The sequence below is a fragment of the Dendrobates tinctorius genome, unplaced genomic scaffold (assembly GCF_039654945.1).
Source record: "Dendrobates tinctorius isolate UK_male_01 unplaced genomic scaffold, ASM3965494v1 ptg000154l, whole genome shotgun sequence".
NCBI classification, from domain to species: Eukaryota; Metazoa; Chordata; class Amphibia; order Anura; family Dendrobatidae; genus Dendrobates; species Dendrobates tinctorius.
Window position 1 is genome coordinate 20,795,408 of NW_027361821.1, and position 15,904 is coordinate 20,811,311.

Consider the following 15,904-nt stretch of genomic DNA (forward strand, 5'->3'; position numbering starts at 1 on the left):
AATAGAGTTCTAAAGTCTTGTGGCAGAATAAATGACCTAGCAAGATGCTTCTCAGTACAATTATGGCAATTCCAAACTTAAAAAGTGTTTTTTTTATTATAATTTTTAATAACATTTTACAAGAATAATACAAGCTCAAACACAAAAATCAGGTGAATGTTCAATATTCTGAACTCTCAATAAGATGTGCAATGCAATATTTAAGAGCAAGAGAAAAAAGAGAGAAGAAAAGTGGGAAAGGGAGTTAGGATTAGTGTTGAGCATTCCGATACTGCAAATATCAGGTATCGGCCGATATTCGCTGTATCGGAATTCCGATACCGAGTACCGATATTTTTTCAATATCGTATACCGGAATCGGAAGTCCCCATAATGCTATGAGCCACTGTTGTGGCTGTGATTGGCTGCTGAAATGATGTCATCATGATGCGCGGTCTGTGCGCATCATGATGCACGGTCAGTGCCGACTGTCGGGGGTCTGTACGGGCCTCTCGGGGGTCTGTACAGGCCTGTCGGGGGCCTGTGCCAGCTGCCGGTGGTCTGTACGGGCCTCTCGGGGGTTTGTGCCAGCTGCCGGTGGTCTGTACAGACCTGTCGGGGGCCTGTGCCGGCTGCCGGTGGTCTGTACGGGCCTCTTGGGGGCCTGTGCCGGCTGTCAGTGGTCTGTGCCGGCTGCCGGTGGTCCCATCATCCGGCTAATGTGTTGAATGTAAAAAAAAAAAAAACATACTACATATATACTACATATATACTAGTTAGGATACATACCAAAAGACAAGGGGTAAGAAAGGAGTAGAGGGATGCTGCAAAAGGGATCAAGGAAAGAGATATTATGGTCATGAATTTATGAATTTATCAGGCATCTAAGAAGATGGTTGAGGCATCAGAGATGTCCCAGATGTGTACAAATTTGTCCAGGGTGTTCTTGAAAGGGGATGTAAGAGGCTCCAATGATTCCAAATCCTTCAGTTGTGTGTCTCTCTCTCTCAAAAAAAAATTAAAGGGAACACTTAACCCCTTCACCCCCAAGGGTGGTTTGCACGTTCATGACCGGACCAATTTTTACAATTCTGACCACTGTCCTTTATGAGGTAATAACTCTGAAACGCTTCCATGGATCCTGGTGATTCTGACACTGTTTTCTCGTGACATATTGTACTTCATGTTAGTGGTAAAATTTCATTCAAATAACTTGCGTTTATTTGGGAAAAAAACAGAAATTTGGCGAAAATTTTGAAAACTTCGCAATTTTCCAACTTTGAATTTTTATGCCCTTAAATCACAGAGATACGGCACACAAAAAACTTGATAAGTAACATTTTCCACATGTTTACTTTACATCAGCACAATTTTGGAACCAAAATTTTTTTTTGTTAGGAAGTTATAAGGGTTAAAATTTGACCAGAGATTTCTCAATTTTGAAACACCATTTTATTTTTACGGACCACATCACATTTGAAGCCACTTTGAGGGGTCTATATGACAGAAAATATCCAAAAGTGACACCATTCTAAAAACTGCACGCCTTAAGGTGCTCAAAACCACATTCAAGAAGTTTATTAACCCTTTAGGTGCATCACAGGAATTTTTTGAATATTTAAAAAAAAATGAACATCTAACTTTTTTTCACAAAAAAAATACTTCATGTTCAATTTTTTTTTTACCAAGGGTAACAGGAGAAATTGGACTGCAAAAGTTATTTTGCAATTTGTCCTGAGTACGCTGATACCTGATATGTGGGGTGGAACCCCTGTTTCGGCGCATGGCAGAGCTCAGAAGGGAAGGAGCGCCGTTTGACTTTTTCAATGCAAAATTGGCTGTAATTCAGATCTGACGCCATGTCACGTTTGGAGAGCCCCTGATGTACCTAAACAGTGAAAAAAAACCCACAAGTGACCCCATTTTGGAAACTAGACCCCCCAAGGAACTTATCTAGATATGTGGTGAGAACTTTTAACCCCCAAGGGCTTCACAGAAGTTTATAACATACAGCCGTACAATTAAAAAATCATATTTTTTCCACAAAAATGATCTTTTCACCCTCAATTCTAATTTTTTCAAGGGTAAAAGGACCCTAAAAGTTATTGTGCAATTTGTCCTGAGTACGCTGATACCCCACATGTGAGGGTAAACCACTATTTGTGCGCATGGCAGAGCTCGGAAGGGAAGCAGCGCCATTTGACGTTTTTGACTGGAATTGAGATCGGACACCATGTCGCGTTTGGAAAGCCCCTGATGTACCAAAACAGTGGAAACCCCCCACAAATGACACCATTTTGGAAACTAGACCCCCCAAGGAACTTATCTAGATGTGTGGTGAGCACTTTGACCCCTCCAATGCTTCACAGAAGTTTATAACGTCCGGGCGTGAAAATAAAAAAATCGTATTTTTTCAACAAACATGATCTTTTAGTCACCAATTTTTTTTATTTTCCCAAGGGTACCAGGAGAAAGTGGACCCCAAAAGTTATTGTGCAATTTGTCCTGAGTACGCTGATACCCCACATGTGGGGGTAAACCACTATTTGTGCGCATGGCAGAGCTTGGAAGGGAAGCAGCGCCATTTGACGTTTTTGGCTGGAATTGAGATCGGACACCATGTCGCGTTTGGAAAGCCCCTGATGTACCAAAACAGTGGAAACCCCCCACAAATGACACCATTTTGGAAACTAGACCCCCCACGGAACTTATCTAGATGTGTGGTGAGCACTTTGACCTCTCCAATGCTTCTCAGAAGTTTATAACGTCCGGGCGTGAAAATAAAAAAAATCGTATTTTTTCAACAAACATGATCTTTTAGTCACCAATTTTTTTTATTTTCCCAAGGGTACCAGGAGAAAGTGGACCCCAAAAGTTGTTGTCCAATTTGTCCTGAGTACGCTGATACCCCATATGTGGGACAAAACTACTGTATGGGCACATGTCGGGGCTCGGAAGAGAAGTAGTGGCGTTTTGGAATGCAGACTTTGATGGAATGGTCTGCGGGTGTCATGTTGTCTTTGGAGAGCCCCTAATGTACCTAAACAGTGGAAACCCCCACAAATGACCCCATTTTGGAAACTAGACCCCCTAAAGAACTTATCTAGATGTGTGGTGAGCACTTTGAACCCCCAAGGGCTTCACAGAAGTTTATAATGCCCTGGCATGAAAATAAAAAAATTGTATTTTTTCCACAAACATGATCAATTAGTCCCCAATTTTTTTATTTTCCCAAGGGTAACAGGAGAAATTGGACCCCAAAAGTTGTTGTCAAATTTGTCCTGAGTACACTGATACCCCATATGTGGGAGAAAACTATTGTATGGGCACACGTCGGGGCTCGGAAGAGAAGTAGTGACGTTTTGGAATGCAGACTTTGATGGAATGGTCTGCAGGTGTCATGTGCGTTTGGAGAGCCCCTGATGTACCTAAACTATTGAAACTCCCAACAAGTGACCCAATGTTGGACACTAGACCCCCCACGGAACTTATCTAGATGTGTGGTGAGCACTTTGAACCCCCAAGTGCTTCACAGAAGTTTATAACGCCCGGGCGTGAAAATAAAAAAATCATTTTTTTCCACAAAAATGATATTTTTGCCCCCAATTTTTTATTTTCCTAAGGGTAACAGGAGAAATTGGACCCCAAAAGTTGTTTTGCAATTTGTCCTGAGTAGGCTGATACCCTACATGTGGGGGTAAAACATTGTTTGGGCGCATGGCAGAGCTTGGAAGGGAAGGAGCACCGTTTGACTTTTTCACCTCAGAATTGGCTGGAATTGAGATCAGACACCATGTTGCATTTGGAGAGCACCTGCTGTGTCCAAACAGTGTAAACCCCCAATTCTAACTCCAACCCTAACCCCAACACACCCATAACCCTAATCTCAGCCCTAACCCTAGCCCTAACCCTAGCCCTAACCCTAGCCCTAACCCTAGCCCTGGCCCTTACCCTAGCCCTAACCCTAATGGGAAAATGGAAATAAGTACATTGTCTTTTAAATTTATTATTTTTCCCTTACTAAGGGGGTGATAAAGGGGGGTTTGATTTACTATTTATGGCGGGTTTTTATGTTTGGCAGCTGTCATACGCTAAAAGACGCTTTTCATTGTAAAAATAGTTTTTGCATCACCACATATTGAGAGCTATAGTTTTTCCGTATTTTGACCCACCGAGTCATGTGAGGTCTTATTTTTTGCGGGACGAGTTTATTGGTACTATTTTCGGGCACGTGACATTTTTTGATCGCTTTTTATTCCGATTTTTGGGACGCAGAATGAACAAAAACCAGCGTTTCATGAATTTCTTTTGGGGGGGCGTTTACACCGTTCCACGTGCGGTAAAATTGATAAAGTGATTTTATTCTTCGGGTCAGTACGGTTACAGAAATACCTCATTTAGGTCGTTTTTTTATGTTTTGTCGGTTTTATATAAAAAATAATTATTTTTGCATCGCTTTATTCTGCGAGCTATAACTTTTATTTTTTTGCTCATGCTGCTGTATGGTGGCTCCTTTTTTGCGGGACAAGATGACGTTTTCAGCGGTACCATGGATATTTATATGCGTCTTTTTGATCGCGCGTTATTGCACTTTTTGTTTGGCAGTATGATAATAAATCATTATTTTTTGCTTCGTTTTTTATTTTTATTTTTTAAGGGCTTTGCTAAAGGGGTTAACTAATGGGACAGTTTTATAGGGCAGGTCGTTACGGACGCGGCAATACCTAATATGTGTACTTTTATTGTGGGGTTTTTTTTTTATTTCCAAAAGATGGATTTATTGGGGGAATATTTTTTTTTTCTAATTTATTTGGCGATTTTTTTTTTAAATTATTTTAACACTTTTTTTTTGTTTTTTTTAAGCTTTATTACATAGTCCCAGGTGGGACATCACTGTCCTGTGACAGATCGCTTATCTGTCACATCACAGATCATTGTGACAGATCAGCGATCTGTCACAGGCACTGCTGCAGACTTCCTCATGCATGCGCTTTGCAGGCACTGAGGAAGCCAGCTCCCTGCAGGCCCCCGAAGGCCCCCATCACCATCTTGGATTCGGGGGCCTGCAGGGAAGGAGCCCCCCGCAGCAGCACAGCACATTGCGCTGCTGTGGGGGGCTCAGGGAAACACGGAGGGAGCCACCTCCCTGCCGATGCTTCCCTTTAACCCCCGCTACACTTCTGTTTGTGATTCAATTTCTCCTGCTGCTGTGCCAATGGAATAAACAACAGGAAGAAATGATAGGAAGGTCACTAACATCCATGTGTCTGCTCAGTAAGAGTGTCTAGTGTTCCGTTTATTTTTTTGAGCAGTGTATATATAATGTCATAGCAATTAAAAAATCCAGAATTTTGTGAAAAAAAAAATAAAAATTGGTTTATGTTGTTATTTTCAGAGACCTGTATGATAGACATGTCTTTAGCACATTGAGCTGATTTTTTTTTTATCAATACCATTTTGGGATCCAAGGTACATGCATACAACATATTAAATGCTTTTTGTTCCATTTTTGGGAAATCACACTTACCAAAACAACAAAAATTGAGGCTTTTTTTCAGTGTCCTTTTTAAGGCATATATAGTTCTATATTTCACTAGGTCAGGCAATTTCATATGCAGCAATACCAAATATGTTCATGTCACTTGCACCTGTAGTAAGCCTTCTACAACTGACTCGTGATGAGAAATACCTTGCTACTTATTCTTGGTCCAACTTATGCTCAGGCTCATTTCTTTGGCTTTGCTGTAGATTTTTCGTACTTTGTATAAACAATAGGTGTGGCTTCTTTTTTGAGCTAGGCATTTCATTTATATAGCTTTTCATGGTCGGGTGTCAGTTGGATCCCGGTCCTGCTCTGCCCTACCTATATTGAAGTTGTCTGACACTAGGCTAGATTTTAATACTAGAGGATAAGACTGTACTGTGGTACACCTTGATCAAAACAGTTGTCACAGTTCCACCATACCTCCCAACCGTCCCGGATCTGGTGGGACAGTCTCGATTTTGACTGCCTGCCCCGCCTGTTTCGGGTGGGAGCTTATTTTTCCCGCACTGCACTGAGCCGCCATGCCCCCCACATGCACCAACCCCATCCTCACCCTCTCAGAGACCCACCGCAGCCCCTCTGAGCCAGCAATGACGTCGCTAAGCTGTTCTCTTCTGTGCGCACAGGACCTGTGATGAGGTCACAGGAGGGGAGGAGTCAGGAGTCACATGATTAGGGGCCTCAGTGTATGCAGGACTCTGCTGTGCTGGTTGTCATCGTGCTGGATGAGGTGAAGTTTATGTGTGGGGTCAGGAGGGGTTTACTGGGTGGATGTAGCAGAGCTGTGTGTGTACGAGGTGTACTGAGTGGAGATGTGTGTGTGCGAGGTGTACGGAGTGGAGCTGTGTGTATGAGGTGTATGGAGCGGAGATGTGTACGGAGCGGAGTCGTGTGTGTGCACGAGGTGTATGGAGGGGAGCCACGTGTGTACAGGGTGTACGTAGCGGAGCTGCGTGTGTACGAGGTGTATGGAGCGGAGCCACGTGTGTACGAGGTGTATAGAGCGGAGCAGTGTGTGTACGAGGTGTACGGAGCGGAGCCGCGTGTGTACTGGATGTACGGAGCGGAGCCACGTGTGTACGTGGTGTACGGGGCGGAGCCGTGTGTACAGGTTGAACAGGGTGGAGACGTGTGTACGAAGGGTGTTGTGAGTTCATTTTTCCCTTCACCATTGAGGTCTGATGAACTCTCTCCTCTGGTGAAGGAAGATAGTGAGGCTGATTACCAAACACCTGGGCAGCTAGATGATGACTGGGTGGCTGGAATTGAGGACTGGATATAAGGCTGCTGACGCCCTTCTTCCTGGCTGGTGATTTTCCTGCTGGATTCTTGGAGACCAGTCTGATTCCTGCATCTCAAAGCTAAGTTTTTCTGCTCTGCTTTGTACTCTTCAGTTTTGTTTGTGTTTTGCCTTGTTTTTTGGGAGTTCTGCCATCCCCGGCCGGGGGTGAGCTGAATTCCATTTTTGTCTCTGATCTGTTGATCTTTTGCTCTGTCTTCAGAATATACCTGAGTGCTGCTAGTCTTTTGAAGCCTAGCGACTTCAGGGCCTGTTTTTCCTATCAGTCGGTTGGCTCATTTTGATAGGGTTTTTGCGGATCGCAGACAGCAGCTTTCCTATCCTGTCCTATGTAGTTAGCTTGGGCCCCATCATTTGCTCAACCTATCTTTCTATCTGTGTTAGTGTTTTCATCTTGCTTCACCGTCATTATATGTTGGGGGCTGCCTATTGCTTTGGGGTCTGCTCTGGGGCAGTTTAGTTTTTCCCCTTTCTGTCTTTAGGCTATGTAGTTCTCCGGCTGTGATCGAGGGGTTTAGGGCACTGTAGGAACCCCCCACGGCTACTGCTAGTTGTTGTGGATAGGTCCAGGGGTCTGCAATCCGATAGCTGCCAACCTCTCTGGTTTTTCTGGACTTAGCTGGTATTTTGTTTTTTCCTCCTTCGGTGACTCATGATAACAGAATCACCAGCCATACCGCAGATCCTAGGGTACTCGTGTGGAGCAGCTCGCTGCTGAAGTGCGGGGAATTTCCGCCTATCTTGCTCATTCACATGCTGCTGAACCAAAGATTCCCACTCCTCATGTGTTTTTTGGGGATCGGTCTAAATTCTTGAATTTCAAGAATAATTGTAATTATTTTTTGCCTTGAAGTCTAACTCGTCGGGGAACTCCGCGCAGCAGGTTAAAATTGTCATCTCTTTGCTGCGTGGCGATCCCCAGGATTGGGCGTTTTCTTTGAAACCTGATGATCCTATTCTGAATAATGTGAACGCATTTTTTCAAGCCTTGGGGTTGTTGTATGATGAACCTAATGCTATTGATCAGGCTGAAAAGACCCTGTTGGCATTAAGCCAGGGTCGGGATTCGGCAGAGTTGTACTGTCAAAAATTCTGAAAGTGGGCGGTCCTTACTACCTGGAATGATGGTGCCTTGGCAGCCCTCTTTCGGAAGGGTTTGTCAGAAACTGTAAAAGATACTATGGTGGGATTTCCTGTTCCCTCTGGTCTTGACGATTCTATGTCATTAGCCATTCAGGTGGATCGGCGTTTACGTGAATGCAAAACCAGACGAGAGATGTTGCCACCTGTTGAACAAATGTCTGAACCTATGCAATGTGATAGAGTTTTGTCTAGGGCGCAACATCAGGAGTTCAGAAGGCGTAATAAGCTGTGTTTTTTTTGTGGAGATGCCTCGCATATTATTTCTGTCTGCCCTAAACGAGAGAAACGTTGTGCACACACGTTTTCTGTGGGTGGTGTTCAACCTAAGTTTCTTCTGGCAATTACTCTGATCTGCTCCCTGTCCACATTTTCCGCCAAGGCTTTTGTGGATTCAGGAGCAGCTCTTAACCTGATGGACTTGGATTTTGCTAAACGTTGTGGATTTCCTATGACACCTCTGCGGACGCCTATCCCTTTGAGGGGTATTGATGCTACTCCTTTGGCGAAGAATAAACCTCAGTTTTGGACCCAGGTGGTAATGCGGGTCGCCCCAGACCATCAAGAAAATTGCAGATTTTTGGTGTTGCATAATTTGCATGATACCATTGTTCTGGGGTTTCCCTGGTTGCAAATCCATAATCCAGTTCTGGATTGGAAATCTTTGTCTGTGATGAGTTGGGGTTGTCGGTGTGCCCTTAGTGATGCTCCTGTTTTCTCCACCTCTCCCCAGTCGCATGATGTTCCTGACTATTTGGCTGACTTTTATGATGTATTTAGTGAGAATGAGTCTGCGTCTTTGCCTCCTCATAGGAGTTAGGACTGTGCAATTGAGCTGAACCCGGGGTGTAAATTCCCCAAGGGTTGGCTTTTCAATTTATCTGTACCCGAGCACGAGGCTGTGCGATCCTATATTAATGAGGCATTGGAGAAGGGTCATATTAGACCATCCTCTTCACCCTTAGGTGCAGGGTTTTTTTTCGTGGCTAAAAAGGATGGTTCATTAAGGCCTTGTATTGACTATCGTGCCCTCAACAAAATTACTGTTAAATATCAGTATCCGTTACCCCTGATTTCTGATCTATTCTCCACAGTTAAAGGTGCTTGCTGGTTTACCAAGCTTGACCTCAGGGGGGCGTATAATCTTATTCGCATTAAGCATGGGGATGAATGGAAGACGGCGTTTAATACTCCGGAGGGACATTTTGAGTACCTGGTAATGCCTTTTGGGCTCACTAATGCCCCTTCTGTCTTCCAGTGCTTCATGAACGATATATTCCGAGACTTTGTGGATACATTTTTGATTATCTACTGTATCTGGATGATATTTTGATCTTCTCCAAGAATTGGGACTCTCATGTGGAACATGTTCGGACTGTGTTCCGGATTTTGAGGGAGAATTCCCTGTATGTCAAGGGATCGAAATGCCTTTTTGGGGTACAGAGGATTTCATTTTTGGGATTTATTTTGTCTCTGTCAACTATTGAAATGGACCAGGCCAAGGTACAGGCCATTTATGATTGGGTTCAGCCCACTTCTTTGAAGGCCCTCCAGAAGTTTTTGGGTTTTGCTAATTTTTATCGGAAAGTTATAGCTAATTTTTCTGGTATTGCCAAGCCATTGACGGATTTGACTAGGAAGGGTGCTGATGTGCTGAATTGGTCTCCGGAGGCTGTTTCTTCCTTTCAGGAGCTGAAGCGAAGATTCACTTCTGCTCCAGTTTTGCGGCAACCTGATGTCTCACTCCCGTTTCAGGTGGAGGTGGACGCTTCTGAGATTGGTGCAGGAGCGGTGTTGTCCCAAAAAGATCCTGTGACATCTAAAATGAATCCTTGTGCTTTCTTTTCCCGAAAGTTCTCCCCATCCAAACGTAACTATGATGTGGGGAATCGGGAACTGTTGGCCATGAAATGGGCATTTGAGGAGTGGAGACATTGGTTGGAGGGAGCCAAACACCAAGTCGTGGTCCTTACTGACCACAAGAATTTGATTTACCTGGAGTCGGCCAAGCGCTTGAATCCTAGACAGGCTAGGTGGGCCTTGTTTTTCACAAGTTTTGATTTTGTGGTCTTTTCTTCCGGGCACTAAGAATGTCAAGGCAGACGCCCTCTCTAGGAGTTTCCTTGCTGATTCTCCTGTTGTGACTAAGCCTGCTACCATCTTAGGCGAGGGGGTAGTTCTTTCTGCCATCTCGCCCGATTTGAGACGTGCTCTGGAAGAGTTTCAGGAGGACAAACCTAAGCGTTGTCCCAGTGGAAAGTTGTATGTCCCTGACCAGTGGAGGAAGAGAGTGATGTCTGAAGTTCATTGCTCTGCATTGGCTGGTCATCCAGGTATTTTTGGTACTAGAGATCTGGTGAGTCGGTCTTTTTGGTGGCCCGCCTTGTCTCATGATGTCAGGAATTTTGTGCAGTCCTGTGGGACTTGCTCCCGGTCTAAACCTTGTTCTCGCTCTAGTGGCTTGTTGATGCCTTTGCCGGTGCCCAGGAGGCCATGGACCCATATTTCAATGGATTTTATCTCTGATATGCCTGTCTCTAGAGAATGACTGTTATTTGGGTGATTTGTGATAGATTCTCTAAGATGGTCCATCTTGTACCACTCCCTAAGTTGCCATCTTCCTCTGAGTTGGTGCCCTTGTTTTTGCAACAGGTGGTTCGCTTGCACGGGATTCCTGAGAACATTGTATCTGACAGGAGTTCAGTTTGTGTCTAGATTTTGGAGGACTTTCTGTTCCAAGCTGGGAATTCAGTTGTCCTTCTCCTCTGCGTTTCACCCTCAGACCAATGGGCAGACGGAGAGAACAAACCAGACTTTGGAGTCTTATTTGAGATGTTTTATTTCTGCCGATCAGGATGATTGGGTTTCATTTTTGCCCTTGGCCGAATTTGCTTTAAATAATAGAGCTAGTTCTGCCACTTTGATGTCACCTTTTTTTTGTAACTTTGGTTTTCACCCTCGATTTTCTTCAGGGCAGGTGGAGCCTTCTGCCTGCCCAGTTGTTGATACTGTGGTGGAGAGAATGCACCAGATCTGGGACCAAGTAGTGGATAAGTTGTCTCTCTCCCAGGAAAAGGCCCAGCGGTTTTCCAACCGGCGTAGGACCGTTGGTCCCCAGTTTAAGGTGGGTGATATGGTTTGGTTGTCATCAAAAAATATCGCTATGAAGGTGGCTTCTCCTAAGTTTAAGCCTAGATTTATTGGACCTTACAAGATTTTGGAGATTATTAATCCGGTCTCTTTTCGGTTGGCTCTTCCTGTCACATTTAAATTTCATAATGTGCTTCATAAGTCCTTGTTGAAGAGGTTTGTTGAACCAGTAGTTCCTGTGGTGGCACCTCCTGACCCTATATTGGTTGAAGGTAACGTGGAATATGAGGTAGAGAAGATACTGGATTCCCGTCTGGCTAGACGGAGACTCCAGTATTTGGTTAAGTGGAAGGGTTATGGTCAGGAGGATAATTCCTGGGTCTCTGCCTCTGATATTCATGCCGAAAGATTGGTGCGTGCCTTTCATCGGGCTCACCCGGATCGCCCTGGTGGCATGGATGAGGGTTTGGTGACCCCTCCTCAAGGGGGAGGTACTGTTGTGAGTTCATTTTTCCCTTCACCATTGAGGTCTGATGAACTCTCTCCTCTGGTGAAGGAAGGTAGTGAGGCTGATTACCAAACACCTGGGCAGCTAGATGATGACTGGGTGGCTGGAATTGAGGACTGGATATAAGGCTGCTGACGCCCTTCTTCCTGGCTGGTGATTTTCCTGCTGGATTCTTGGAGACCAGTCTGATTCCTGCATCTCAAAGCTAAGTTTTTCTGCTCTGCTTTGTACTCTTCAGTTTTGTTTTTGTTTTGCCTTGTTTTTTGAGAGTTCTGCCATCCCCGGCCGGGGGTGAGCTGAATTCCATTTTTGTCTCTGATCTGTTGATCTTTTGCTCTGTCTTCAGAATATACCTGAGTGCTGATATAGTCTTTTGAAGCCTAGCGACTTCAGGGTCTGTTTTTCCTATCAGTCGCTTGGCTCATTTTGATAGGGTTTTTGCGGATGGCAGACAGCAGCTTTCCTATCCTGTCCTATGTAGTTAGCTTGGGCCCCATCATTTGCTCAACCTATCTTTCTATCTGTGTTAGTGTTTTCATCTTGCTTCACCGTCATTATATGTTGGGGGCTGCCTATTGCTTTGGGGTCTGCTCTGGGGCAGCTTAGTTTTTCCCCTTTCTGTCTTTAGGCTATGTAGTTCTCTGGCTGTGATCGAGGGGTCTAGGGCACCGTAGGAACCCCCCACGGCTACTGCTAGTTGTTGTGGATAGGTCCAGGGGTCTGCAATCCGATAGCTGCCAACCTCTCTGGTTTTTCTGGACTTAGCTGGTATTTTGTTTTTTCCTCCTTCGGTGACTCATCATAACAGAAGGGTACAGAGCTGAGCCGTGTGTATATGGAGTGGAGCCGCGTGTGTATGAGGTTTATGGAGCAATGCCACATGTGTACAAGGTTTACGGAGTGGAGTCATGTGTGTACAAGGTGTACAGAGCATGGCTGCATGTGTACAAGGTGTACAGAGCAGAGCCGCATCTATATGAGGTTTAAGGAGTGGAGCCATGTGTGCACAAGGTGTATGGAGCGGAGCCGTGTGTGTACGAGGCATACAAAGTGGAACTGTGTGTGTATGAGGTGTGCGGAGCCATGCGTGTACAAGGTGTATGGTGGGGAGCATTCATACCTCCCAACTGTCCCAGATCCAGTGGGACAGTCCCGATTTTGTCCCACAGACACAGGAGTACACGGCAGAGCCCCAAGGAGCACTTTAAAATTCGAACGTGACGTTCCACCGGAAGTCATGTGCTAGAAGCTGACCGGTAATTAGGTAATTTCGGGAGGAGATTGTGATGGAACAATGGAGGCACTGTAGGGAATGCTTCAGATCCATCACTGTGTCCTCCTCTGACAGCGCGGACAGCGGGAACGCCTTGGAATTGGGGATGCTGGCCATTTGAGCGGATCATGAAATGTCCTGCACCAGGAGGCTAAGGTGGGTACTACAATGGGAGCCGGGCTGCTGTAGTATCTTTATAGAATCTTTCTTTCTTTCTCTCTCTGTTTCTTTCTCTTTCTCTCTCTGTTCTTTCTTTCCTCTTTTTCTTTTTCTCTCTCTCTCTTCTTTCTTTCTTTCTCTCTACTCTTTCTTTCTTCCCCTCTTCCTTTCTCTCTCTAATCTTTCTTTCTTTTCTCTCTCTGTTCTTTCTTTCTCTCTCTGTTCTTCCTTTCTCTCTCTGTTCTTTCTCTCTTTCTCTCTGTTCTTTATTTCCCATCTTTCTTTCTTTCTCTCTCTCTTCTTTCTTTCACTCTGTTCTTTCTATTTTTGCCTCTCTAATCTTTCTTTTCTCTCTCTGTTCTTTCTTTCTTTCTCTCTGTTCTTCCTTTCTCACTCTTTTCTCTGTTCTCTCTCTCTGTTCTTTATTTCCCATCTTTTTTTCTCTCTATCTCTCTGTTCTTTCTTTCTCTCTTTCCCCTCTTTCTTTCTCCCTCTCACTGTTCTTTCTTTCCCCTCTTTCTTTCTCCCTCTCTGTTCTTTCTTTCCCCTCTTTCTTTTTCTCTCTCTCTGTTCTTTTTTTCTGTCCCCCTTTCTTTCTCTCTCTGTTCTTTCTTCTCTTCCTTTATCTCTCTCTCTTCTTTCTTTCTCATCTGTCTTTCTTTGTTGCTTCCTTTCTCTCACTCTGTTCTTTCTTTCTCCTCTTTCTTTCTCTATTTGTTCTTTCTTTTTCTCTCTCTCCTTTCTTTCTCTTTGTTTTCTTTTTTCTCTCTCTGTTCTTTCTTTCTTTTCCTCAGTACCAGCCACTGTGCCCATAATGCCAGCCACTGTGCCCTCAGTACCAGCCAGTGTGATCAGCAGTGCTAAATGGGTGTGGTTGGGGTATGGACATGGGTGTGACTAGTGACCTAAAATTTGGTAAATTTTCAGGAGAGAAAGACCAGTTTAGGGTATTCAGGGAGAGCTGTAAGTTACTTTTTACCCTGAGCCTCTGGTCGTCAGGGGAGGAGTTCCAGCGGGTGGGAATTATCATGTCCGTACTGCTAGGAGGTCCTCAGACCTGGGCATTTTCTATAAAGCTTCCTCTTTCCCTTCACATCCCAAATGTATTACATAAATCCCTATTAAAGGAGTATGTCCCTTCTGCATTGTCTCCTTCATCCCTGCCTCCTCCGCTTTCAGTAGACGGTGGTCTGGAGTATGAGGTTCAGAGGGTTGTGGATTCTCGGAGGGTCCGTAATTCCCTCCAGTACCTCATCCACTGGAGGAGATACGGACCAGAGGAGAGATCCTGGGTACCTGCTCGAGATGTGAAGGCAAATTGGTGAGTCAGGGCCTTCCATCTAAAATTTCATGGGACGTCTGTAAGGCGATTGACCAGACCGTGGGTACCTGCATACCTGGTCCGGAACTAAAAAGACTGCTTCCTCTGTTTCCAGGGGAAGCCTGAGAGAGGCAGACCTTCCCCTGCTGCAGGAGGCAAGGAGGAGAGAGACAGGATTTCCTGCTGACAGGAGGGGGCGGGGAGAGCCTAAAAAGAGCACGCAGACACAGGAGTATGAGAAGGAAAAGCGCGTGCTGCAGGAGAGGTTGGCGCCAAGTAAGTGCAGTGCGCAGAGCAGAGAAGAGCACGCTCTGCTTCCCCCACCAGAGAGTGATCACCCTGTGACAGTCCGTGCTGCTGCTCTCCAGGATAAGAGCTGTAGGGCTGGGGGGATTAGCTGTGCCAGCAGAGCCATGCGTGCAGAGCTAAGCCAGGTGCCGTACACTATGGAACAGTGAGTACTGCACCCGCTCTGCCCAAGAGTGAATGTATACTTGACAGACGCCTGCGTTCAGGTCCACCGTTTGTGGACAACCGACTGTCAGCTCCCTGCTACCCTCCACACAAGGAGGTGACCCCAGTTGAAGGCAGAGACTGTATTGAGTGTGCAATGCAGAGAGAGACAGACGGCTAGGCCAGAGCCTGACTACTAAGGGCTTGTGTACACCACAGAGCAAAGTCCCATTCCGGCGTTTCCCCACACTAGACTCAGTACCATGCTAGATACGTTTGAGCATGGGAAATCTTTCTGCCTCCCAGAGACTTTGCCGAGGCATCCCGCGCCACTGTTGTCGGTGCCACCATTGGATCCCCGCCTGTTACAGACCTCACTAAGACATCATGTGCCACTGTTATCGGTGGCACCATTGGAACCTCAAGGAGCTGCACCCGAGAAAACTACAGACTGATAAGTTTCACCTCTTTACTACTGAACTTTCGTTTGTCCCTAACCAACCCTGTCCTACTCCTCCCAGTTCTACCCCCATCTAAACTCCCTTTCCCATCCTCCATCCTATTACTCTCCATGCTCTGCTACTCCCTGCGTAGAGTATATTTGTTGTTAATAAAACCCTGTTAACTCTTGATCTGTCTCCTGTCCATGGCAACATCCCGCGTTCCTGCTCATAACCTTACACTAAAATGTAAGACAGCCAGGGAGGTAGTCATGGTGATGGTTAGAACTGTTCCCACACCCTGTTGTCTCACGTTAATAACAAGTCTTTTTAATGCAGTATGCAATACTGTACTCACTTCAGTCACTGGAATTTCCATGATCACTGCTGCTTCAGTCTCTGACAGTTGAGTCACAATAAACACTCTGTACTCTCAGGTTCGCTCAACGGTGCAACTTTACTGAACATCAAAACTGTAATTTCTCTGGCAGCATACATCACATGCAGTGGCACTCTCCTTCCTTTCCCTGGCAAACTGACAGGCTTTCTTCAATTGCTACAACTGTCTGGTAACTCCAGCGTCTCCTTAGGACTAACCGTGTTCCTATAAATCTTTTTTATGTTCAGCCTCTGATCTGTTCCTGACAACTTCTTCCACCTCCTGCACTTACTTTGTTCCACACGTGTTCCAAGCTC